General features: G+C 47.3%; 6 non-coding genes across 6 annotated transcripts; all 6 read left to right on the top strand.

The window, feature by feature from the left end:
- Positions 1 to 6,268: 6,268 nt before the first annotated feature.
- On the top strand, positions 6,269 to 6,384 carry LOC127981052 (U5 spliceosomal RNA). The gene has a single exon (XR_008160044.1). It is a non-coding gene; the product is annotated as a U5 spliceosomal RNA (small nuclear RNA).
- A 5,258-nt stretch (positions 6,385 to 11,642) lies between these two features.
- LOC127979966 (U5 spliceosomal RNA) lies at positions 11,643 to 11,757 on the top strand. Its single transcript, XR_008159010.1, has one exon. It is a non-coding gene; the product is annotated as a U5 spliceosomal RNA (small nuclear RNA).
- A 3,575-nt stretch (positions 11,758 to 15,332) lies between these two features.
- On the top strand, positions 15,333 to 15,447 carry LOC127979975 (U5 spliceosomal RNA). Its single transcript, XR_008159018.1, has one exon. It is a non-coding gene; the product is annotated as a U5 spliceosomal RNA (small nuclear RNA).
- A 1,830-nt stretch (positions 15,448 to 17,277) lies between these two features.
- On the top strand, positions 17,278 to 17,392 carry LOC127980630 (U5 spliceosomal RNA). The gene has a single exon (XR_008159644.1). It is a non-coding gene; the product is annotated as a U5 spliceosomal RNA (small nuclear RNA).
- A 3,025-nt stretch (positions 17,393 to 20,417) lies between these two features.
- On the top strand, positions 20,418 to 20,532 carry LOC127979974 (U5 spliceosomal RNA). Its single transcript, XR_008159017.1, has one exon. It is a non-coding gene; the product is annotated as a U5 spliceosomal RNA (small nuclear RNA).
- Positions 20,533 to 22,362: 1,830 nt separating this feature from the next.
- On the top strand, positions 22,363 to 22,477 carry LOC127980629 (U5 spliceosomal RNA). The gene has a single exon (XR_008159643.1). It is a non-coding gene; the product is annotated as a U5 spliceosomal RNA (small nuclear RNA).
- The last annotated feature ends 2,877 nt before the right edge of the window (positions 22,478 to 25,354 follow it).

Genomic DNA, 25,354 nt, shown 5'->3' with positions numbered 1-25,354 from the left:
CCAAGCAGTTGACCCGGGTTCGATTCCCGGCCAACGCATGTCCTTTGGCTCGGGCTGACGTCGAAGCAGAACTCCTTCTGTGACCTGCGACTCCAACCAAACATTTTGGATGGATCATTCGGAAGACGAAAAGAACCAGCTCTCCCCGTCGGGGAATCGAACCCCGGTCTTCCGCGTGACAGGCGGAGATACTGTCCACTATACTAACGAGGAGCCATGCATGCTGCCGTTTCCCCCCCAACTGACGGCACTGCACTGACATAACTAAACAATGCATGGCTTCTTCTGACGCAGACCCAGCCCTAGCACCGTAAAATTTCTGATGGACCCATCATTAGCTGAAGTCGCATAACACTTGGAACACTACCCGTAGCAGGGGTCATTGTTTGGACTCTTTTTTTTTTTTTTTAAATTGCGCTTTAAACAAAAAGTATTGCGTCAATGCAACTGAACAACATTAATTAGGAACACAGTGCGTCAAAAAGCAAAATGACAGTTAAAGGCATTTCGTTATTGAACTCTTTGATGACATCATTCAGCTAAGTTCAGTTTAAATAGTATCTGTGCAATAATTTGCAATCAAGTCAACGATATCGCTGTACATGAAGTGTCCCCAGCTCCGCCTGCCAGAAGCGACAGAGGCAAGAAACCAAAACTCGATCGGTGAAAGGATGGAGAAAAAACCCGGTGAGAAACCAGGCTCAGTCGGGGAGACAGTTCTCCCCTTGTCAGACGAAACAGGTAGATTAGCTCCAGGCTGCAGGAATGTCAGACTGTGCAGAAGAATCATCTGTTTCCTGTGGTCTTGTCCAGGTGGTCTTTACAGGGGATTTGTATCTGCGGCTCATCTAGTTGTCACGGTCTCCGCTGTGTTTCTGGGCCATAGAGGTCCTTTCTAGGTGTTGATCCACCATCTTCTCTGGATACGGACTGGATCCGGGTGACTGAAGCGGATACAGACTGGATATGGTGGCTACGGTGACCTCGGAATAAGGGATTTCTTTAAAAGACTTTTTTTTTCATATAAGATTTTATCCAACTTTTCAGATAGAGGCATGAGAAAGAGATTGCCTTGATTGGGCTTTTGGTTATTATAGGCACTCTCTGCGTTTGACCACTTCGTGTTTATTTAGCCGGATGGGAAGGCAGCGCTTTCTTGTACGTGACGGGATGCAAATTCTTGAAGGCTCTCTTTAGTGACGGGTCCAAACAAAGATCTCATCTGCTCCTCTAGCCCTATCGGCGACTCGTGCACTTCGAGCCTTCTTAGTGACGGCGCAAGTTGATGACTGCTGACTGCGTTGGTGGTATAGTGGTGAGCATAGCTGCCTTCCAAGCAGTTGACCCCGGATTCGATTCCCGGCCAACGCATATGCTTTGGCTCGGGCTGACGTCGAAGCAGAACTCCCTCTGTGACCTGTGCCTCCACCCAAAACTTTTGGATGGAATAATTTCGGATGGACCCATCATTAGCTGAAGTCGCATAACACTTGCAACACTACCGGTAGCAGGGGTCATTGTTTGGACTCTTTTTTTTTTTTTTTTTTTTTTAATTGCGCTTTAAACAAAAAGTATTGTGTCAATGCAACTGAACAACATTTATTAGGAACACAGTGCGTCAATAAAGCTACTGACTTCCGCCTGCGTTGGTGGTATAGTGGTGAGCATAGCTGCCTTCCAAGCAGTTGACCCGGGTTCGATTCCCGGCCAACGCATGTCCTTTGGCTCGGGCTGACGTCGAAGCAGAACTCCTTCTGTGACCTGCGACTCCAACCAAACTTTTTGGATGGATCATTCGGAAGACGAAAAGAACCAGCTCTCCCCGTCGGGGAATCGAACCCCGGTCTTCCGCGTGACAGGCGGAGATACTGTCCACTATACTAACAAGGAGCCGTGCATGCTGCCGTTTCCCCCCCAACTGACGGCACTGCACTGACATAACTAAACAATGCATGGCTTCTTCTGACGCAGACCCAGCCCTAGCACCGTAAAATTTCTGATGGACCCATCATTAGCTGAAGTCGCATAACACTTGGAACACTACCCGTAGCAGGGGTCATTGTTTGGACTCTTTTTTTTTTTTTTTTTTTTTTTTAAATTGCGCTTTAAACAAAAAGTATTGCGTCAATGCAACTGAACAACATTAATTAGGAACACAGTGCGTCAAAAAGAAAAATGACAGTTAAAGGCATTTCGTTATTGAACTCTTTGATGACATCATTCAGCTAAGTTCAGTTTAAATAGTATCTGTGCAATAATTTGCAATCAAGTCAACGATATCGCTGTACATGAAGTGTCCCCAGCTCCGCCTGCCAGAAGCGACAGAGGGAAGAAACCAAAACTCGATCGGTGAAAGGATGGAGAAAAAACCCGGTGAGAAACCAGGCTCAGTCGGGGAGACAGTTCTCCCCTTGTCAGACGAAACCAGTAGATCAGCTCCAGGCTGCAGGAATGTCAGACTGTGCAGAAGAATCATCTGTTTCCTGTGGTCTTGTCCAGGTGGTCTTTACAGGGGATTTGTATCTGCGGCTCATCTAGTTGTCACGGTCTCCGCTGTGTTTCTGGGCCATAGAGGTCCTTTCTAGGTGTTGATCCACCATCTTCTCTGGATACGGACTGGATCCGGGTGACTGAAGCGGATACAGACTGGATCTGGTGGCTACGGTGACCTCGGAATAAGGGATTTCTTTAAAAGACTTTTTTTTTCATATAAGATTTTATCCAACTTTTCAGATAGAGGCATGAGAAAGAGATTGCCTTGATTGGGCTTTTGGTTATTATAGGCACTCTCTGCGTTTGACCACTTCGTGTTTATTTAGCCGGATGGGAAGGCAGCGCTTTCTTGTACGTGACGGGATGCAAATTCTTGAAGGCTCTCTTTAGTGACGGGTCCAAACAAAGATCTCATCTGCTCCTCTAGCCCTATCGGCGACTCGTGCACTTCGAGCCTTCTTAGTGACGGCGCAAGTTGCTGACTGCTGACTGCGTTGGTGGTATAGTGGTGAGCATAGCTGCCTTCCAAGCAGTTGACCCCGGATTCGATTCCCGGCCAACGCATATGCTTTGGCTCGGGCTGACGTCGAAGCAGAACTCCCTCTGTGACCTGTGCCTCCACCCAAAACTTTTGGATGGAATAATTTCGGATGGACCCATCATTAGCTGAAGTCGCATAACACTTGCAACACTACCGGTAGCAGGGGTCATTGTTTGGACTCTTTTTTTTTTTTTTTTTTTTTTAATTGCGCTTTAAACAAAAAGTATTGTGTCAATGCAACTGAACAACATTTATTAGGAACACAGTGCGTCAATAAAGCTACTGACTTCCGCCTGCGTTGGTGGTATAGTGGTGAACATAGCTGCCTTCCAAGCAGTTGACCCGGGTTCGATTCCCGGCCAACGCATGTCCTTTGGCTCGGGCTGACGTCGAAGCAGAACTCCTTCTGTGACCTGCGACTCCAACCAAACTTTTTGGATGGATCATTCGGAAGACGAAAAGAACCAGCTCTCCCCGTCGGGGAATCGAACCCCGGTCTTCCGCGTGACAGGCGGAGATACTGTCCACTATACTAACGAGGAGCCGTGCATGCTGCCGTTTCCCCCCCAACTGACGGCACTGCACTGACATAACTAAACAATGCATGGCTTCTTCTGACGCAGACCCAGCCCTAGCACCGTAAAATTTCTGATGGACCCATCATTAGCTGAAGTCGCATAACACTTGGAACACTACCCGTAGCAGGGGTCATTGTTTGGACTCTTTTTTTTTTTTTTTTTTTTTTTAAATTGCGCTTTAAACAAAAAGTATTGCGTCAATGCAACTGAACAACATTAATTAGGAACACAGTGCGTCAAAAAGCAAAATGACAGTTAAAGGCATTTCGTTATTGAACTCTTTGATGACATCATTCAGCTAAGTTCAGTTTAAATAGTATCTGTGCAATAATTTGCAATCAAGTCAACGATATCGCTGTACATGAAGTGTCCCCAGCTCCGCCTGCCAGAAGCGACAGAGGGAAGAAACCAAAACTCGATCGGTGAAAGGATGGAGAAAAAACCCGGTGAGAAACCAGGCTCAGTCGGGGAGACAGTTCTCCCCTTGTCAGACGAAACCAGTAGATCAGCTACAGGCTGCAGGAATGTCAGACTGTGCAGAAGAATCATCTGTTTCCTGTGGTCTTGTCCAGGTGGTCTTTACAGGGGATTTGTATCTGCGGCTCATCTAGTTGTCACGGTCTCCGCTGTGTTTCTGGGCCATAGAGGTCCTTTCTAGGTGTTGATCCACCATCTTCTCTGGATACGGACTGGATCCGGGTGACTGAAGCGGATACAGACTGGATCTGGTGGCTACGGTGACCTCGGAATAAGGGATTTCTTTAAAAGACTTTTTTTTTCATATAAGATTTTATCCAACTTTTCAGATAGAGGCATGAGAAAGAGATTGCCTTGATTGGGCTTTTGGTTATTATAGGCACTCTCTGCGTTTGACCACTTCGTGTTTATTTAGCCGGATGGGAAGGCAGCGCTTTCTTGTACGTGACGGGATGCAAATTCTTGAAGGCTCTCTTTAGTGACGGGTCCAAACAAAGATCTCATCTGCTCCTCTAGCCCTATCGGCGACTCGTGCACTTCGAGCCTTCTTAGTGACGGCGCAAGTTGCTGACTGCTGACTGCGTTGGTGGTATAGTGGTGAGCATAGCTGCCTTCCAAGCTGTTGACCCCGGATTCGATTCCCGGCCAACGCATATGCTTTGGCTCGGGCTGACGTCGAAGCAGAACTCCCTCTGTGACCTGTGCCTCCACCCAAAACTTTTGGATGGAATAATTTCGGATGGACCCATCATTAGCTGAAGTCGCATAACACTTGCAACACTACCGGTAGCAGGGGTCATTGTTTGGACTCTTTTTTTTTTTTTTTTAATTGCGCTTTAAACAAAAAGTATTGTGTCAATGCAACTGAACAACATTTATTAGGAACACAGTGCGTCAATAAAGCTACTGACTTCCGCCTGCGTTGGTGGTATAGTGGTGAACATAGCTGCCTTCCAAGCAGTTGACCCGGGTTCGATTCCCGGCCAACGCATGTCCTTTGGCTCGGGCTGACGTCGAAGCAGAACTCCTTCTGTGACCTGCGACTCCAACCAAACTTTTAGGATGGATCATTCGGAAGACGAAAAGAACCAGCTCTCCCCGTCGGGGAATCGAACCCCGGTCTTCCGCGTGACAGGCGGAGATACTGTCCACTATACTAACAAGGAGCCGTGCATGCTGCCGTTTCCCCCCCAACTGACGGCACTGCACTGACATAACTAAACAATGCATGGCTTCTTCTGACGCAGACCCAGCCCTAGCACCGTAAAATTTCTGATGGACCCATCATTAGCTGAAGTCGCATAACACTTGGAACACTACCCGTAGCAGGGGTCATTGTTTGGACTCTTTTTTTTTTTTTTTTTAAATTGCGCTTTAAACAAAAAGTATTGCGTCAATGCAACTGAACAACATTAATTAGGAACACAGTGCGTCAAAAAGCAAAATGACAGTTAAAGGCATTTCGTTATTGAACTCTTTGATGACATCATTCAGCTAAGTTCAGTTTAAATAGTATCTGTGCAATAATTTGCAATCAAGTCAACGATATCGCTGTACATGAAGTGTCCCCAGCTGGGCCTGCCAGAAGCGACAGAGGGAAGAAACCAAAACTCGATCGGTGAAAGGATGGAGAAAAAACCCGGTGAGAAACCAGGCTCAGTCGGGGAGACAGTTCTCCCCTTGTCAGACGAAACCAGTAGATCAGCTCCAGGCTGCAGGAATGTCAGACTGTGCAGAAGAATCATCTGTTTCCTGTGGTCTTGTCCAGGTGGTCTTTACAGGGGATTTGTATCTGCGGCTCATCTAGTTGTCACGGTCTCCGCTGTGTTTCTGGGCCATAGAGGTCCTTTCTAGGTGTTGATCCACCATCTTCTCTGGATACGGACTGGATCTGGTGGCTACGGTGACCTCGGAATAAGGGATTTCTTTAAAAGACTTTTTTTTTCATATAAGATTTTATCCAACTTTTCAGATAGAGGCATGAGAAAGAGATTGCCTTGATTGGGCTTTTGGTTATTGGTGGACTGAGAGGACTTTTTTGAGTTTTACTCCTCCCTTTTGGAGTAGGGGGGGGGGTGCTGACGAAACACATGTGGGCAGGCATTGTCACCCTTGATGACCCTTGGCGAGCGTAGTAGTTTAACAGAGGCAGCGCACAGGCCCGAGGGTTTGGAGACACAGCTCGAGTTTCTCTTCATTGTCGCATAAATCTTTCGCCCTCTTACTAAAGATTTCCGTGGAGGGGAGCTTTTGCGAGTGACCTGTATTTTTGGGTGCTCTGCTCACAGCAGAGCTACATCGAAATGTCAAGAGCAGAATCAGTTTGACCGTCCGGCAGCATGCTGCGAGAGGGCTTGCCACTGGTCATCGTCTGAATAGGCACTCTCTGCGTTTGACCACTTCGTGTTTATTTAGCCGGATGGGAAGGCAGCGCTTTCTTGTACGTGACGGGATGCAAATTCTTGAAGGCTCTCTTTAGTGACGGGTCCAAACAAAGATCTCATCTGCTCCTCTAGCCCTATCGGCGACTCGTGCACTTCGAGCCTTCTTAGTGACGGCGCAAGTTGCTGACTGCTGACTGCGTTGGTGGTATAGTGGTGAGCATAGCTGCCTTCCAAGCAGTTGACCCGGATTCGATTCCCGGCCAACGCATGTCCTTTGGCTCGGGCTGACGTCGAAGCAGAACTCCCTCTGTGACCTGTGCCTCCACCCAAAACTTTTGGATGGAATAATTTCGGATGGACCCATCATTAGCTGAAGTCGCATAACACTTGCAACACTACCCGTAGCAGGGGTCATTGTTTGGACTCTTTTTTTTTTTTTTTTTTTTTTTTAATTGCGCTTTAAACAAAAAGTATTGTGTCAATGCAACTGAACAACATTTATTAGGAACACAGTGCGTCAATAAAGCTACTGACTTCCGCCTGCGTTGGTGGTATAGTGGTGAGCATAGCTGCCTTCCAAGCAGTTGACCCGGGTTCGATTCCCGGCCAACGCATGTCCTTTGGCTCGGGCTGACGTCGAAGCAGAACTCCTTCTGTGACCTGCGACTCCAACCAAACATTTTGGATGGATCATTCGGAAGACGAAAAGAACCAGCTCTCCCCGTCGGGGAATCGAACCCCGGTCTTCCGCGTGACAGGCGGAGATACTGTCCACTATACTAACGAGGAGCCATGCATGCTGCCGTTTCCCCCCCAACTGACGGCACTGCACTGACATAACTAAACAATGCATGGCTTCTTCTGACGCAGACCCAGCCCTAGCACCGTAAAATTTCTGATGGACCCATCATTAGCTGAAGTCGCATAACACTTGGAACACTACCCGTAGCAGGGGTCATTGTTTGGACTCTTTTTTTTTTTTTTTTTTTTTAAATTGCGCTTTAAACAAAAAGTATTGCGTCAATGCAACTGAACAACATTAATTAGGAACACAGTGCGTCAAAAAGCAAAATGACAGTTAAAGGCATTTCGTTATTGAACTCTTTGATGACATCATTCAGCTAAGTTCAGTTTAAATAGTATCTGTGCAATAATTTGCAATCAAGTCAACGATATCGCTGTACATGAAGTGTCCCCAGCTCCGCCTGCCAGAAGCGACAGAGGCAAGAAACCAAAACTCGATCGGTGAAAGGATGGAGAAAAAACCCGGTGAGAAACCAGGCTCAGTCGGGGAGACAGTTCTCCCCTTGTCAGACGAAACAGGTAGATTAGCTCCAGGCTGCAGGAATGTCAGACTGTGCAGAAGAATCATCTGTTTCCTGTGGTCTTGTCCAGGTGGTCTTTACAGGGGATTTGTATCTGCGGCTCATCTAGTTGTCACGGTCTCCGCTGTGTTTCTGGGCCATAGAGGTCCTTTCTAGGTGTTGATCCACCATCTTCTCTGGATACGGACTGGATCCGGGTGACTGAAGCGGATACAGACTGGATCTGGTGGCTACGGTGACCTCGGAATAAGGGATTTCTTTAAAAGACTTTTTTTTTCATATAAGATTTTATCCAACTTTTCAGATAGAGGCATGAGAAAGAGATTGCCTTGATTGGGCTTTTGGTTATTATAGGCACTCTCTGCATTTGACCACTTCGTGTTTATTTAGCCGGATGGGAAGGCAGCGCTTTCTTGTACGTGACGGGATGCAAATTCTTGAAGGCTCTCTTTAGTGACGGGTCCAAACAAAGATCTCATCTGCTCCTCTAGCCCTATCGGCGACTCGTGCACTTCGAGCCTTCTTAGTGACGGCGCAAGTTGCTGACTGCTGACTGCGTTGGTGGTATAGTGGTGAGCATAGCTGCCTTCCAAGCAGTTGACCCCGGATTCGATTCCCGGCCAACGCATATGCTTTGGCTCGGGCTGACGTCGAAGCAGAACTCCCTCTGTGACCTGTGCCTCCACCCAAAACTTTTGGATGGAATAATTTCGGATGGACCCATCATTAGCTGAAGTCGCATAACACTTGCAACACTACCGGTAGCAGGGGTCATTGTTTGGACTCTTTTTTTTTTTTTTTTTTTTTTAATTGCGCTTTAAACAAAAAGTATTGTGTCAATGCAACTGAACAACATTTATTAGGAACACAGTGCGTCAATAAAGCTACTGACTTCCGCCTGCGTTGGTGGTATAGTGGTGAACATAGCTGCCTTCCAAGCAGTTGACCCGGGTTCGATTCCCGGCCAACGCATGTCCTTTGGCTCGGGCTGACGTCGAAGCAGAACTCCTTCTGTGACCTGCGACTCCAACCAAACTTTTTGGATGGATCATTCGGAAGACGAAAAGAACCAGCTCTCCCCGTCGGGGAATCGAACCCCGGTCTTCCGCGTGACAGGCGGAGATACTGTCCACTATACTAACAAGGAGCCGTGCATGCTGCCGTTTCCCCCCCAACTGACGGCACTGCACTGACATAACTAAACAATGCATGGCTTCTTCTGACGCAGACCCAGCCCTAGCACCGTAAAATTTCTGATGGACCCATCATTAGCTGAAGTCGCATAACACTTGGAACACTACCCGTAGCAGGGGTCATTGTTTGGACTCTTTTTTTTTTTTTTTTTTTTTTTAAATTGCGCTTTAAACAAAAAGTATTGCGTCAATGCAACTGAACAACATTAATTAGGAACACAGTGCGTCAAAAAGCAAAATGACAGTTAAAGGCATTTCGTTATTGAACTCTTTGATGACATCATTCAGCTAAGTTCAGTTTAAATAGTATCTGTGCAATAATTTGCAATCAAGTCAACGATATCGCTGTACATGAAGTGTCCCCAGCTCCGCCTGCCAGAAGCGACAGAGGGAAGAAACCAAAACTCGATCGGTGAAAGGATGGAGAAAAAACCCGGTGAGAAACCAGGCTCAGTCGGGGAGACAGTTCTCCCCTTGTCAGACGAAACCAGTAGATCAGCTCCAGGCTGCAGGAATGTCAGACTGTGCAGAAGAATCATCTGTTTCCTGTGGTCTTGTCCAGGTGGTCTTTACAGGGGATTTGTATCTGCGGCTCATCTAGTTGTCACGGTCTCCGCTGTGTTTCTGGGCCATAGAGGTCCTTTCTAGGTGTTGATCCACCATCTTCTCTGGATACGGACTGGATCCGGGTGACTGAAGCGGATACAGACTGGATCTGGTGGCTACGGTGACCTCGGAATAAGGGATTTCTTTAAAAGACTTTTTTTTTCATATAAGATTTTATCCAACTTTTCAGATAGAGGCATGAGAAAGAGATTGCCTTGATTGGGCTTTTGGTTATTATAGGCACTCTCTGCGTTTGACCACTTCGTGTTTATTTAGCCGGATGGGAAGGCAGCGCTTTCTTGTACGTGACGGGATGCAAATTCTTGAAGGCTCTCTTTAGTGACGGGTCCAAACAAAGATCTCATCTGCTCCTCTAGCCCTATCGGCGACTCGTGCACTTCGAGCCTTCTTAGTGACGGCGCAAGTTGCTGACTGCTGACTGCGTTGGTGGTATAGTGGTGAGCATAGCTGCCTTCCAAGCAGTTGACCCCGGATTCGATTCCCGGCCAACGCATATGCTTTGGCTCGGGCTGACGTCGAAGCAGAACTCCCTCTGTGACCTGTGCCTCCACCCAAAACTTTTGGATGGAATAATTTCGGATGGACCCATCATTAGCTGAAGTCGCATAACACTTGCAACACTACCGGTAGCAGGGGTCATTGTTTGGACTCTTTTTTTTTTTTTTTAATTGCGCTTTAAACAAAAAGTATTGTGTCAATGCAACTGAACAACATTTATTAGGAACACAGTGCGTCAATAAAGCTACTGACTTCCGCCTGCGTTGGTGGTATAGTGGTGAGCATAGCTGCCTTCCAAGCAGTTGACCCGGGTTCGATTCCCGGCCAACGCATGTCCTTTGGCTCGGGCTGACGTCGAAGCAGAACTCCTTCTGTGACCTGCGACTCCAACCAAACTTTTAGGATGGATCATTCGGAAGACGAAAAGAACCAGCTCTCCCCGTCGGGGAATCGAACCCCGGTCTTCCGCGTGACAGGCGGAGATACTGTCCACTATACTAACAAGGAGCCGTGCATGCTGCCGTTTCCCCCCCAACTGACGGCACTGCACTGACATAACTAAACAATGCATGGCTTCTTCTGACGCAGACCCAGCCCTAGCACCGTAAAATTTCTGATGGACCCATCATTAGCTGAAGTCGCATAACACTTGGAACACTACCCGTAGCAGGGGTCATTGTTTGGACTCTTTTTTTTTTTTTTTTTTTTTTTAAATTGCGCTTTAAACAAAAAGTATTGCGTCAATGCAACTGAACAACATTAATTAGGAACACAGTGCGTCAAAAAGCAAAATGACAGTTAAAGGCATTTCGTTATTGAACTCTTTGATGACATCATTCAGCTAAGTTCAGTTTAAATAGTATCTGTGCAATAATTTGCAATCAAGTCAACGATATCGCTGTACATGAAGTGTCCCCAGCTCCGCCTGCCAGAAGCGACAGAGGGAAGAAACCAAAACTCGATCGGTGAAAGGATGGAGAAAAAACCCGGTGAGAAACCAGGCTCAGTCGGGGAGACAGTTCTCCCCTTGTCAGACGAAACCAGTAGATCAGCTCCAGGCTGCAGGAATGTCAGACTGTGCAGAAGAATCATCTGTTTCCTGTGGTCTTGTCCAGGTGGTCTTTACAGGGGATTTGTATCTGCGGCTCATCTAGTTGTCACGGTCTCCGCTGTGTTTCTGGGCCATAGAGGTCCTTTCTAGGTGTTGATCCACCATCTTCTCTGGATACGGACTGGATCTGGTGGCTACGGTGACCTCGGAATAAGGGATTTCTTTAAAAGACTTTTTTTTTCATATAAGATTTTATCCAACTTTTCAGATAGAGGCATGAGAAAGAGATTGCCTTGATTGGGCTTTTGGTTATTGGTGGACTGAGAGGACTTTTTTGAGTTTTACTCCTCCCTTTTGGAGTAGGGGGGGGGGTGCTGACGAAACACATGTGGGCAGGCATTGTCACCCTTGATGACCCTTGGCGAGCGTAGTAGTTTAACAGAGGCAGCGCACAGGCCCGAGGGTTTGGAGACACAGCTCGAGTTTCTCTTCATTATCGCATAAATCTTTCGCCTTTTACTAAAGATTTCCGTGGAGGGGAACATTTGCGAGTGACCTGTATTTTTGGGTGCTCTGCTCACAGCAGAGCTACATCGAAATGTCAAGAGCAGAATCAGTTTGACCGTCCGGCAGCATGCTGCGAGAGGGCTTGCCACTGGTCATCGTCTGAATAGGCACTCTCTGCGTTTGACCACTTCGTGTTTATTTAGCCGGATGGGAAGGCAGCGCCTTCTTGTACGTGACGGGATGCAAATTCTTGAAGGCTCTCTTTAGTGACGGGTCCAAACAAAGATCTCATCTGCTCCTCTAGCCCTATCGGCGACTCGTGCACTTCGAGCCTTCTTAGTGACGGCGCAAGTTGCTGACTGCTGACTGCGTTGGTGGTATAGTGGTGAGCATAGCTGCCTTCCAAGCAGTTGACCCGGATTCGATTCCCGGCCAACGCATGTCCTTTGGCTCGGGCTGACGTCGAAGCAGAACTCCCTCTGTGACCTGTGCCTCCACCCAAAACTTTTGGATGGAATAATTTCGGATGGACCCATCATTAGCTGAAGTCGCATAACACTTGCAACACTACCCGTAGCAGGGGTCATTGTTTGGACTCTTTTTTTTTTTTTTTTTTTTTTTTTTAATTGCGCTTTAAACAAAAAGTATTGTGTCAATGCAACTGAACAACATTTATTAGGAACACAGTGCGTCAATAAAGCTACTGACTTCCGCCTGCGTTGGTGGTATAGTGGTGAGCATAGCTGCCTTCCAAGCAGTTGACCCGGGTTCGATTCCCGGCCAACGCATGTCCTTTGGCTCGGGCTGACGTCGAAGCAGAACTCCTTCTGTGACCTGCGACTCCAACCAAACATTTTGGATGGATCATTCGGAAGACGAAAAGAACCAGCTCTCCCCGTCGGGGAATCGAACCCCGGTCTTCCGCGTGACAGGCGGAGATACTGTCCACTATACTAACGAGGAGCCATGCATGCTGCCGTTTCCCCCCCAACTGACGGCACTGCACTGACATAACTAAACAATGCATGGCTTCTTCTGACGCAGACCCAGCCCTAGCACCGTAAAATTTCTGATGGACCCATCATTAGCTGAAGTCGCATAACACTTGGAACACTACCCGTAGCAGGGGTCATTGTTTGGACTCTTTTTTTTTTTTTTTTTTTTTAAATTGCGCTTTAAACAAAAAGTATTGCGTCAATGCAACTGAACAACATTAATTAGGAACACAGTGCGTCAAAAAGCAAAATGACAGTTAAAGGCATTTCGTTATTGAACTCTTTGATGACATCATTCAGCTAAGTTCAGTTTAAATAGTATCTGTGCAATAATTTGCAATCAAGTCAACGATATCGCTGTACATGAAGTGTCCCCAGCTCCGCCTGCCAGAAGCGACAGAGGCAAGAAACCAAAACTCGATCGGTGAAAGGATGGAGAAAAAACCCGGTGAGAAACCAGGCTCAGTCGGGGAGACAGTTCTCCCCTTGTCAGACGAAACAGGTAGATTAGCTCCAGGCTGCAGGAATGTCAGACTGTGCAGAAGAATCATCTGTTTCCTGTGGTCTTGTCCAGGTGGTCTTTACAGGGGATTTGTATCTGCGGCTCATCTAGTTGTCACGGTCTCCGCTGTGTTTCTGGGCCATAGAGGTCCTTTCTAGGTGTTGATCCACCATCTTCTCTGGATACGGACTGGATCCGGGTGACTGAAGCGGATACAGACTGGATCTGGTGGCTACGGTGACCTCGGAATAAGGGATTTCTTTAAAAGACTTTTTTTTTTCATATAAGATTTTATCCAACTTTTCAGATAGAGGCATGAGAAAGAGATTGCCTTGATTGGGCTTTTGGTTATTATAGGCACTCTCTGCGTTTGACCACTTCGTGTTTATTTAGCCGGATGGGAAGGCAGCGCTTTCTTGTACGTGACGGGATGCAAATTCTTGAAGGCTCTCTTTAGTGACGGGTCCAAACAAAGATCTCATCTGCTCCTCTAGCCCTATCGGCGACTCGTGCACTTCGAGCCTTCTTAGTGACGGCGCAAGTTGCTGACTGCTGACTGCGTTGGTGGTATAGTGGTGAGCATAGCTGCCTTCCAAGCAGTTGACCCCGGATTCGATTCCCGGCCAACGCATATGCTTTGGCTCGGGCTGACGTCGAAGCAGAACTCCCTCTGTGACCTGTGCCTCCACCCAAAACTTTTGGATGGAATAATTTCGGATGGACCCATCATTAGCTGAAGTCGCATAACACTTGCAACACTACCGGTAGCAGGGGTCATTGTTTGGACTCTTTTTTTTTTTTTTTAATTGCGCTTTAAACAAAAAGTATTGTGTCAATGCAACTGAACAACATTTATTAGGAACACAGTGCGTCAATAAAGCTACTGACTTCCGCCTGCGTTGGTGGTATAGTGGTGAGCATAGCTGCCTTCCAAGCAGTTGACCCGGGTTCGATTCCCGGCCAACGCATGTCCTTTGGCTCGGGCTGACGTCGAAGCAGAACTCCTTCTGTGACCTGCGACTCCAACCAAACTTTTAGGATGGATCATTCGGAAGACGAAAAGAACCAGCTCTCCCCGTCGGGGAATCGAACCCCGGTCTTCCGCGTGACAGGCGGAGATACTGTCCACTATACTAACAAGGAGCCGTGCATGCTGCCGTTTCCCCCCCAACTGACGGCACTGCACTGACATAACTAAACAATGCATGGCTTCTTCTGACGCAGACCCAGCCCTAGCACCGTAAAATTTCTGATGGACCCATCATTAGCTGAAGTCGCATAACACTTGGAACACTACCCGTAGCAGGGGTCATTGTTTGGACTCTTTTTTTTTTTTTTTTTTTTTTAAATTGCGCTTTAAACAAAAAGTATTGCGTCAATGCAACTGAACAACATTAATTAGGAACACAGTGCGTCAAAAAGCAAAATGACAGTTAAAGGCATTTCGTTATTGAACTCTTTGATGACATCATTCAGCTAAGTTCAGTTTAAATAGTATCTGTGCAATAATTTGCAATCAAGTCAACGATATCGCTGTACATGAAGTGTCCCCAGCTCCGCCTGCCAGAAGCGACAGAGGGAAGAAACCAAAACTCGATCGGTGAAAGGATGGAGAAAAAACCCGGTGAGAAACCAGGCTCAGTCGGGGAGACAGTTCTCCCCTTGTCAGACGAAACCAGTAGATCAGCTCCAGGCTGCAGGAATGTCAGACTGTGCAGAAGAATCATCTGTTTCCTGTGGTCTTGTCCAGGTGGTCTTTACAGGGGATTTGTATCTGCGGCTCATCTAGTTGTCACGGTCTCCGCTGTGTTTCTGGGCCATAGAGGTCCTTTCTAGGTGTTGATCCACCATCTTCTCTGGATACGGACTGGATCTGGTGGCTACGGTGACCTCGGAATAAGGGATTTCTTTAAAAGACTTTTTTTTTCATATAAGATTTTATCCAACTTTTCAGATAGAGGCATGAGAAAGAGATTGCCTTGATTGGGCTTTTGGTTATTGGTGGACTGAGAGGACTTTTTTGAGTTTTACTCCTCCCTTTTGGAGTAGGGGGGGGGGTGCTGACGAAACACATGTGGGCAGGCATTGTCACCCTTGATGACCCTTGGCGAGCGTAGTAGTTTAACAGAGGCAGCGCACAGGCCCGAGGGTTTAGAGACACAGCTCGAGTTTCTCTTCATTATCGCATAAATCTTTCGCCTTTTACTAAAGATTTCCGTGGAGGGGAACTTTTGCGAGTGACCTGTATTTTTGGGTGCTCTGCTCACAGCAGAGCTACATCGAAATGTCAAGAGCAGAATCAGTTTGACCGTCCGGCAGCATGCTGCGAGAGGGCTTGCCACTGGTCATCGTCTGAATAGGAACTCTCTGCGTTTGACCACTTCGTGTTTATTTAGCCGGATGGGAAGGCAGCGCCTTCTTGTACGTGACGGGATGCAAATTCTTGAAGGCTCGCTTTAGTGACGGGTCCAAACAAAGATCTCATCTGCTCCTCTAGCCCTATCGGCGACTCGTGCACTTGCGTTGGTGGTATAGTGGTGAGCATAGCTGCCTTCCAAGCAGTTGACCCCGGATTCGATTCCCGGCCAACGCATATGCTTTGGCTCGGGCTGACGTCGAAGCAGAACTCCCTCTGTGACCTGTGCCTCCACCCAAAACTTTTGGATGGAATAATTTCGGATGGACCCATCATTAGCTGAAGTCGCATAACACTTGCAACACTACCGGTAGCAGGGGTCATTGTTTGGACTCTTTTTTTTTTTTTTAATTGCGCTTTAAACAAAAAGTATTGTGTCAATGCAACTGAACAACATTTATTAGGAACACAGTGCGTCAATAAAGCTACTGACTTCCGCCTGCGTTGGTGGTATAGTGGTGAGCATAGCTGCCTTCCAAGCAGTTGACCCGGGTTCGATTCCCGGCCAACGCATGTCCTTTGGCTCGGGCTGACGTCGAAGCAGAACTCCTTCTGTGACCTGCGACTCCAACCAAACTTTTAGGATGGATCATTCGGAAGACGAAAAGAACCAGCTCTCCCCGTCGGGGAATCGAACCCCGGTCTTCCGCGTGACAGGCGGAGATACTGTCCACTATACTAACAAGGAGCCGTGCATGCTGCCGTTTCCCCCCCAACTGACGGCACTGCACTGACATAACTAAACAATGCATGGCTTCTTCTGACGCAGACCCAGCCCTAGCACCGTAAAATTAGCTGAAGTCGCATAACACTTGGAACACTACCCGTAGCAGGGGTCATTGTTTGGACTCTTTTTTTTTTTTTTTTTTTTTTTAAAATTGCGCTTTAAACAAAAAGTATTGCGTCAATGCAACTGAACAACATTAATTAGGAACACAGTGCGTCAAAAAGCAAAATGACAGTTAAAGGCATTTCGTTATTGAACTCTTTGATGACATCATTCAGCTAAGTTCAGTTTAAATAGTATCTGTGCAATAATTTGCAATCAAGTCAACGATATCGCTGTACATGAAGTGTCCCCAGCTCCGCCTGCCAGAAGCGACAGAGGGAAGAAACCAAAACTCGATCGGTGAAAGGATGGAGAAAAAACCCGGTGAGAAACCAGGCTCAGTCGGGGAGACAGTTCTCCCCTTGTCAGACGAAACCAGTAGATCAGCTCCAGGCTGCAGGAATGTCAGACTGTGCAGAAGAATCATCTGTTTCCTGTGGTCTTGTCCAGGTGGTCTTTACAGGGGATTTGTATCTGCGGCTCATCTAGTTGTCACGGTCTCCGCTGTGTTTCTGGGCCATAGAGGTCCTTTCTAGGTGTTGATCCACCATCTTCTCTGGATACGGACTGGATCTGGTGGCTACGGTGACCTCGGAATAAGGGATTTCTTTAAAAGACTTTTTTTTTCATATAAGATTTTATCCAACTTTTCAGATAGAGGCATGAGAAAGAGATTGCCTTGATTGGGCTTTTGGTTATTGGTGGACTGAGAGGACTTTTTTGAGTTTTACTCCTCCCTTTTGGAGTAGGGGGGGGGGTGCTGACGAAACACATGTGGGCAGGCATTGTCACCCTTGATGACCCTTGGCGAGCGTAGTAGTTTAACAGAGGCAGCGCACAGGCCCGAGGGTTTGGAGACACAGCTCGAGTTTCTCTTCATTGTCGCATAAATCTTTCGCCTTTTACTAAAGATTTCCGTGGAGGGGAACTTTTGCGAGTGACCTGTATTTTTGGGTGCTCTGCTCACAGCAGAGCTACATCGAAATGTCAAGAGCAGAATCAGTTTGACCGTCCGGCAGCATGCTGCGAGAGGGCTTGCCACTGGTCATCGTCTGAATAGGCACTCTCTGCGTTTGACCACTTCGTGTTTATTTAGCCGGATGGGAAGGCAGCGCCTTCTTGTACGTGACGGGATGCAAATTCTTGAAGGCTCTCTTTAGTGACGGGTCCAAACAAAGATCTCATCTGCTCCTCTAGCCCTATCGGCGACTCGTGCACTTCGAGCCTTCTTAGTGACGGCGCAAGTTGCTGACTGCTGACTGCGTTGGTGGTATAGTGGTGAGCATAGCTGCCTTCCAAGCAGTTGACCCGGATTCGATTCCCGGCCAACGCATGTCCTTTGGCTCGGGCTGACGTCGAAGCAGAACTCCCTCTGTGACCTGTGCCTCCACCCAAAACTTTTGGATGGAATAATTTCGGATGGACCCATCATTAGCTGAAGTCGCATAACACTTGCAACACTACCCGTAGCAGGGGTCATTGTTTGGACTCTTTTTTTTTTTTTTTTTAAATTGCGCTTTAAACAAAAAGTATTGCGTCAATGCAACTGAACAACATTAATTAGGAACACAGTGCGTCAAAAAGCAAAATGACAGTTAAAGGCATTTCGTTATTGAACTCTTTGATGACATCATTCAGCTAAGTTCAGTTTAAATAGTATCTGTGCAATAATTTGCAATCAAGTCAACGATATCGCTGTACATGAAGTGTCCCCAGCTCCGCCTGCCAGAAGCGACAGAGGCAAGAAACCAAAACTCGATCGGTGAAAGGATGGAGAAAAAACCCGGTGAGAAACCAGGCTCAGTCGGGGAGACAGTTCTCCCCTTGTCAGACGAAACAGGTAGATTAGCTCCAGGCTGCAGGAATGTCAGACTGTGCAGAAGAATCATCTGTTTCCTGTGGTCTTGTCCAGGTGGTCTTTACAGGGGATTTGTATCTGCGGCTCATCTAGTTGTCACGGTCTCCGCTGTGTTTCTGGGCCATAGAGGTCCTTTCTCGGTGTTGATCCACCATCTTCTCTGGATACGGACTGGATCCGGGTGACTGAAGCGGATACAGACTGGATCTGGTGGCTACGGTGACCTCGGAATAAGGGATTTCTTTAAAAGACTTTTTTTTTCATATAAGATTTTATCCAACTTTTCAGATAGAGGCATGAGAAAGAGATTGCCTTGATTGGGCTTTTGGTTATTATAGGCACTCTCTGCGTTTGACCACTTCGTGTTTATTTAGCCGGATGGGAAGGCAGCGCTTTCTTGTACGTGACGGGATGCAAATTCTTGAAGGCTCTCTTTAGTGACGGGTCCAAACAAAGATCTCATCTGCTCCTCTAGCCCTATCGGCGACTCGTGCACTTCGAGCCTTCTTAGTGACGGCGCAAGTTGATGACTGCTGACTGCGTTGGTGGTATAGTGGTGAGCATAGCTGCCTTCCAAGCAGTTGACCCCGGATTCGATTCCCGGCCAACGCATATGCTTTGGCTCGGGCTGACGTCGAAGCAGAACTCCCTCTGTGACCTGTGCCTCCACCCAAAACTTTTGGATGGAATAATTTCGGATGGACCCATCATTAGCTGAAGTCGCATAACACTTGCAACACTACCGGTAGCAGGGGTCATTGTTTGGACTCTTTTTTTTTTTTTTTAATTGCGCTTTAAACAAAAAGTATTGTGTCAATGCAACTGAACAACATTTATTAGGAACACAGTGCGTCAATAAAGCTACTGACTTCCGCCTGCGTTGGTGGTATAGTGGTGAGCATAGCTGCCTTCCAAGCAGTTGACCCGGGTTCGATTCCCGGCCAACGCATGTCCTTTGGCTCGGGCTGACGTCGAAGCAGAACTCCTTCTGTGACCTGCGACTCCAACCAAACTTTTAGGATGGATCATTCGGAAGACGAAAAGAACCAGCTCTCCCCGTCGGGGAATCGAACCCCGGTCTTCCGCGTGACAGGCGGAGATACTGTCCACTATACTAACAAGGAGCCGTGCATGCTGCCGTTTCCCCCCCAACTGACGGCACTGCACTGACATAACTAAACAATGCATGGCTTCTTCTGACGCAGACCCAGCCCTAGCACCGTAAAATTTCTGATGGACCCATCATTAGCTGAAGTCGCATAACACTTGGAACACTACCCGTAGCAGGGGTCATTGTTTGGACTCTTTTTTTTTTTTTTTTTTTTTTAAATTGCGCTTTAAACAAAAAGTATTGCGTCAATGCAACTGAACAACATTAATTAGGAACACAGTGCGTCAAAAAGCAAAATGACAGTTAAAGGCATTTCGTTATTGAACTCTTTGATGACATCATTCAGCTAAGTTCAGTTTAAATAGTATCTGTGCAATAATTTGCAATCAAGTCAACGATATCGCTGTACATGAAGTGTCCCCAGCTCCGCCTGCCAGAAGCGACAGAGGGAAGAAACCAAAACTCGATCGGTGAAAGGATGGAGAAAAAACCCGGTGAGAAACCAGGCTCAGTCGGGGAGACAGTTCTCCCCTTGTCAGACGAAACCAGTAGATCAGCTCCAGGCTGCAGGAATGTCAGACTGTGCAGAAGAATCATCTGTTTCCTGTGGTCTTGTCCAGGTGGTCTTTACAGGGGATTTGTATCTGCGGCTCATCTAGTTGTCACGGTCTCCGCTGTGTTTCTGGGCCATAGAGGTCCTTTCTAGGTGTTGATCCACCATCTTCTCTGGATACGGACTGGATCTGGTGGCTACGGTGACCTCGGAATAAGGGATTTCTTTAAAAGACTTTTTTTTTCATATAAGATTTTATCCAACTTTTCAGATAGAGGCATGAGAAAGAGATTGCCTTGATTGGGCTTTTGGTTATTGGTGGACTGAGAGGACTTTTTTGAGTTTTACTCCTCCCTTTTGGAGTAGGGGGGGGGGGTGCTGACGAAACACATGTGGGCAGGCATTGTCACCCTTGATGACCCTTGGCGAGCGTAGTAGTTTAACAGAGGCAGCGCACAGGCCCGAGGGTTTAGAGACACAGCTCGAGTTTCTCTTCATTATCGCATAAATCTTTCGCCTTTTACTAAAGATTTCCGTGGAGGGGAACTTTTGCGAGTGACCTGTATTTTTGGGTGCTCTGCTCACAGCAGAGCTACATCGAAATGTCAAGAGCAGAATCAGTTTGACCGTCCGGCAGCATGCTGCGAGAGGGCTTGCCACTGGTCATCGTCTGAATAGGAACTCTCTGCGTTTGACCACTTCGTGTTTATTTAGCCGGATGGGAAGGCAGCGCCTTCTTGTACGTGACGGGATGCAAATTCTTGAAGGCTCGCTTTAGTGACGGGTCCAAACAAAGATCTCATCTGCTCCTCTAGCCCTATCGGCGACTCGTGCACTTGCGTTGGTGGTATAGTGGTGAGCATAGCTGCCTTCCAAGCAGTTGACCCCGGATTCGATTCCCGGCCAACGCATATGCTTTGGCTCGGGCTGACGTCGAAGCAGAACTCCCTCTGTGACCTGTGCCTCCACCCAAAACTTTTGGATGGAATAATTTCGGATGGACCCATCATTAGCTGAAGTCGCATAACACTTGCAACACTACCGGTAGCAGGGGTCATTGTTTGGACTCTTTTTTTTTTTTTTAATTGCGCTTTAAACAAAAAGTATTGTGTCAATGCAACTGAACAACATTTATTAGGAACACAGTGCGTCAATAAAGCTACTGACTTCCGCCTGCGTTGGTGGTATAGTGGTGAGCATAGCTGCCTTCCAAGCAGTTGACCCGGGTTCGATTCCCGGCCAACGCATGTCCTTTGGCTCGGGCTGACGTCGAAGCAGAACTCCTTCTGTGACCTGCGACTCCAACCAAACTTTTAGGATGGATCATTCGGAAGACGAAAAGAACCAGCTCTCCCCGTCGGGGAATCGAACCCCGGTCTTCCGCGTGACAGGCGGAGATACTGTCCACTATACTAACAAGGAGCCGTGCATGCTGCCGTTTCCCCCCCAACTGACGGCACTGCACTGACATAACTAAACAATGCATGGCTTCTTCTGACGCAGACCCAGCCCTAGCACCGTAAAATTAGCTGAAGTCGCATAACACTTGGAACACTACCCGTAGCAGGGGTCATTGTTTGGACTCTTTTTTTTTTTTTTTTTTTTTTTAAAATTGCGCTTTAAACAAAAAGTATTGCGTCAATGCAACTGAACAACATTAATTAGGAACACAGTGCGTCAAAAAGCAAAATGACAGTTAAAGGCATTTCGTTATTGAACTCTTTGATGACATCATTCAGCTAAGTTCAGTTTAAATAGTATCTGTGCAATAATTTGCAATCAAGTCAACGATATCGCTGTACATGAAGTGTCCCCAGCTCCGCCTGCCAGAAGCGACAGAGGGAAGAAACCAAAACTCGATCGGTGAAAGGATGGAGAAAAAACCCGGTGAGAAACCAGGCTCAGTCGGGGAGACAGTTCTCCCCTTGTCAGACGAAACCAGTAGATCAGCTCCAGGCTGCAGGAATGTCAGACTGTGCAGAAGAATCATCTGTTTCCTGTGGTCTTGTCCAGGTGGTCTTTACAGGGGATTTGTATCTGCGGCTCATCTAGTTGTCACGGTCTCCGCTGTGTTTCTGGGCCATAGAGGTCCTTTCTAGGTGTTGATCCACCATCTTCTCTGGATACGGACTGGATCTGGTGGCTACGGTGACCTCGGAATAAGGGATTTCTTTAAAAGACTTTTTTTTTCATATAAGATTTTATCCAACTTTTCAGATAGAGGCATGAGAAAGAGATTGCCTTGATTGGGCTTTTGGTTATTGGTGGACTGAGAGGACTTTTTTGAGTTTTACTCCTCCCTTTTGGAGTAGGGGGGGGGGTGCTGACGAAACACATGTGGGCAGGCATTGTCACCCTTGATGACCCTTGGCGAGCGTAGTAGTTTAACAGAGGCAGCGCACAGGCCCGAGGGTTTGGAGACACAGCTCGAGTTTCTCTTCATTGTCGCATAAATCTTTCGCCTTTTACTAAAGATTTCCGTGGAGGGGAACTTTTGCGAGTGACCTGTATTTTTGGGTGCTCTGCTCACAGCAGAGCTACATCGAAATGTCAAGAGCAGAATCAGTTTGACCGTCCGGCAGCATGCTGCGAGAGGGCTTGCCACTGGTCATCGTCTGAATAGGCACTCTCTGCGTTTGACCACTTCGTGTTTATTTAGCCGGATGGGAAGGCAGCGCCTTCTTGTACGTGACGGGATGCAAATTCTTGAAGGCTCTCTTTAGTGACGGGTCCAAACAAAGATCTCATCTGCTCCTCTAGCCCTATCGGCGACTCGTGCACTTCGAGCCTTCTTAGTGACGGCGCAAGTTGCTGACTGCTGACTGCGTTGGTGGTATAGTGGTGAGCATAGCTGCCTTCCAAGCAGTTGACCCGGATTCGATTCCCGGCCAACGCATGTCCTTTGGCTCGGGCTGACGTCGAAGCAGAACTCCCTCTGTGACCTGTGCCTCCACCCAAAACTTTTGGATGGAATAATTTCGGATGGACCCATCATTAGCTGAAGTCGCATAACACTTGCAACACTACCCGTAGCAGGGGTCATTGTTTGGACTCTTTTTTTTTTTTTTTTTAAATTGCGCTTTAAACAAAAAGTATTGCGTCAATGCAACTGAACAACATTAATTAGGAACACAGTGCGTCAAAAAGCAAAATGACAGTTAAAGGCATTTCGTTATTGAACTCTTTGATGACATCATTCAGCTAAGTTCAGTTTAAATAGTATCTGTGCAATAATTTGCAATCAAGTCAACGATATCGCTGTACATGAAGTGTCCCCAGCTCCGCCTGCCAGAAGCGACAGAGGCAAGAAACCAAAACTCGATCGGTGAAAGGATGGAGAAAAAACCCGGTGAGAAACCAGGCTCAGTCGGGGAGACAGTTCTCCCCTTGTCAGACGAAACAGGTAGATTAGCTCCAGGCTGCAGGAATGTCAGACTGTGCAGAAGAATCATCTGTTTCCTGTGGTCTTGTCCAGGTGGTCTTTACAGGGGATTTGTATCTGCGGCTCATCTAGTTGTCACGGTCTCCGCTGTGTTTCTGGGCCATAGAGGTCCTTTCTCGGTGTTGATCCACCATCTTCTCTGGATACGGACTGGATCCGGGTGACTGAAGCGGATACAGACTGGATCTGGTGGCTACGGTGACCTCGGAATAAGGGATTTCTTTAAAAGACTTTTTTTTTCATATAAGATTTTATCCAACTTTTCAGATAGAGGCATGAGAAAGAGATTGCCTTGATTGGGCTTTTGGTTATTATAGGCACTCTCTGCGTTTGACCACTTCGTGTTTATTTAGCCGGATGGGAAGGCAGCGCTTTCTTGTACGTGACGGGATGCAAATTCTTGAAGGCTCTCTTTAGTGACGGGTCCAAACAAAGATCTCATCTGCTCCTCTAGCCCTATCGGCGACTCGTGCACTTCGAGCCTTCTTAGTGACGGCGCAAGTTGATGACTGCTGACTGCGTTGGTGGTATAGTGGTGAGCATAGCTGCCTTCCAAGCAGTTGACCCCGGATTCGATTCCCGGCCAACGCATATGCTTTGGCTCGGGCTGACGTCGAAGCAGAACTCCCTCTGTGACCTGTGCCTCCACCCAAAACTTTTGGATGGAATAATTTCGGATGGACCCATCATTAGCTGAAGTCGCATAACACTTGCAACACTACCGGTAGCAGGGGTCATTGTTTGGACTCTTTTTTTTTTTTTTTTTTTTTTAATTGCGCTTTAAACAAAAAGTATTGTGTCAATGCAACTGAACAACATTTATTAGGAACACAGTGCGTCAATAAAGCTACTGACTTCCGCCTGCGTTGGTGGTATAGTGGTGAGCATAGCTGCCTTCCAAGCAGTTGACCCGGGTTCGATTCCCGGCCAACGCATGTCCTTTGGCTCGGGCTGACGTCGAAGCAGAACTCCTTCTGTGACCTGCGACTCCAACCAAACTTTTTGGATGGATCATTCGGAAGACGAAAAGAACCAGCTCTCCCCGTCGGGGAATCGAACCCCGGTCTTCCGCGTGACAGGCGGAGATACTGTCCACTATACTAACAAGGAGCCGTGCATTCTGCCGTTTCCCCCCCCACTGACGGCACTGCACTGACATAACTAAACAATGCATGGCTTCTTCTGACGCAGACCCAGCCCTAGCACCGTAAAATTTCTGATGGACCCATCATTAGCTGAAGTCGCATAACACTTGGAACACTACCCGTAGCAGGGGTCATTGTTTGGACTCTTTTTTTTTTTTTTTTTTTTTTAAATTGCGCTTTAAACAAAAAGTATTGCGTCAATGCAACTGAACAACATTAATTAGGAACACAGTGCGTCAAAAAGCAAAATGACAGTTAAAGGCATTTCGTTATTGAACTCTTTGATGACATCATTCAGCTAAGTTCAGTTTAAATAGTATCTGTGCAATAATTTGCAATCAAGTCAACGATATCGCTGTACATGAAGTGTCCCCAGCTCCGCCTGCCAGAAGCGACAGAGGGAAGAAACCAAAACTCGATCGGTGAAAGGATGGAGAAAAAACCCGGTGAGAAACCAGGCTCAGTCGGGGAGACAGTTCTCCCCTTGTCAGACGAAACCAGTAGATCAGCTCCAGGCTGCAGGAATGTCAGACTGTGCAGAAGAATCATCTGTTTCCTGTGGTCTTGTCCAGGTGGTCTTTACAGGGGATTTGTATCTGCGGCTCATCTAGTTGTCACGGTCTCCGCTGTGTTTCTGGGCCATAGAGGTCCTTTCTAGGTGTTGATCCACCATCTTCTCTGGATACGGACTGGATCCGGGTGACTGAAGCGGATACAGACTGGATCTGGTGGCTACGGTGACCTCGGAATAAGGGATTTCTTTAAAAGACTTTTTTTTTCATATAAGATTTTATCCAACTTTTCAGATAGAGGCATGAGAAAGAGATTG

The sequence above is a fragment of the Carassius gibelio genome, chromosome B19 (genome assembly GCF_023724105.1).
Source record: "Carassius gibelio isolate Cgi1373 ecotype wild population from Czech Republic chromosome B19, carGib1.2-hapl.c, whole genome shotgun sequence".
Classification (NCBI taxonomy): domain Eukaryota; kingdom Metazoa; phylum Chordata; class Actinopteri; order Cypriniformes; family Cyprinidae; genus Carassius; species Carassius gibelio.
This window is presented reverse-complemented; position numbering and strand designations above follow the sequence as displayed.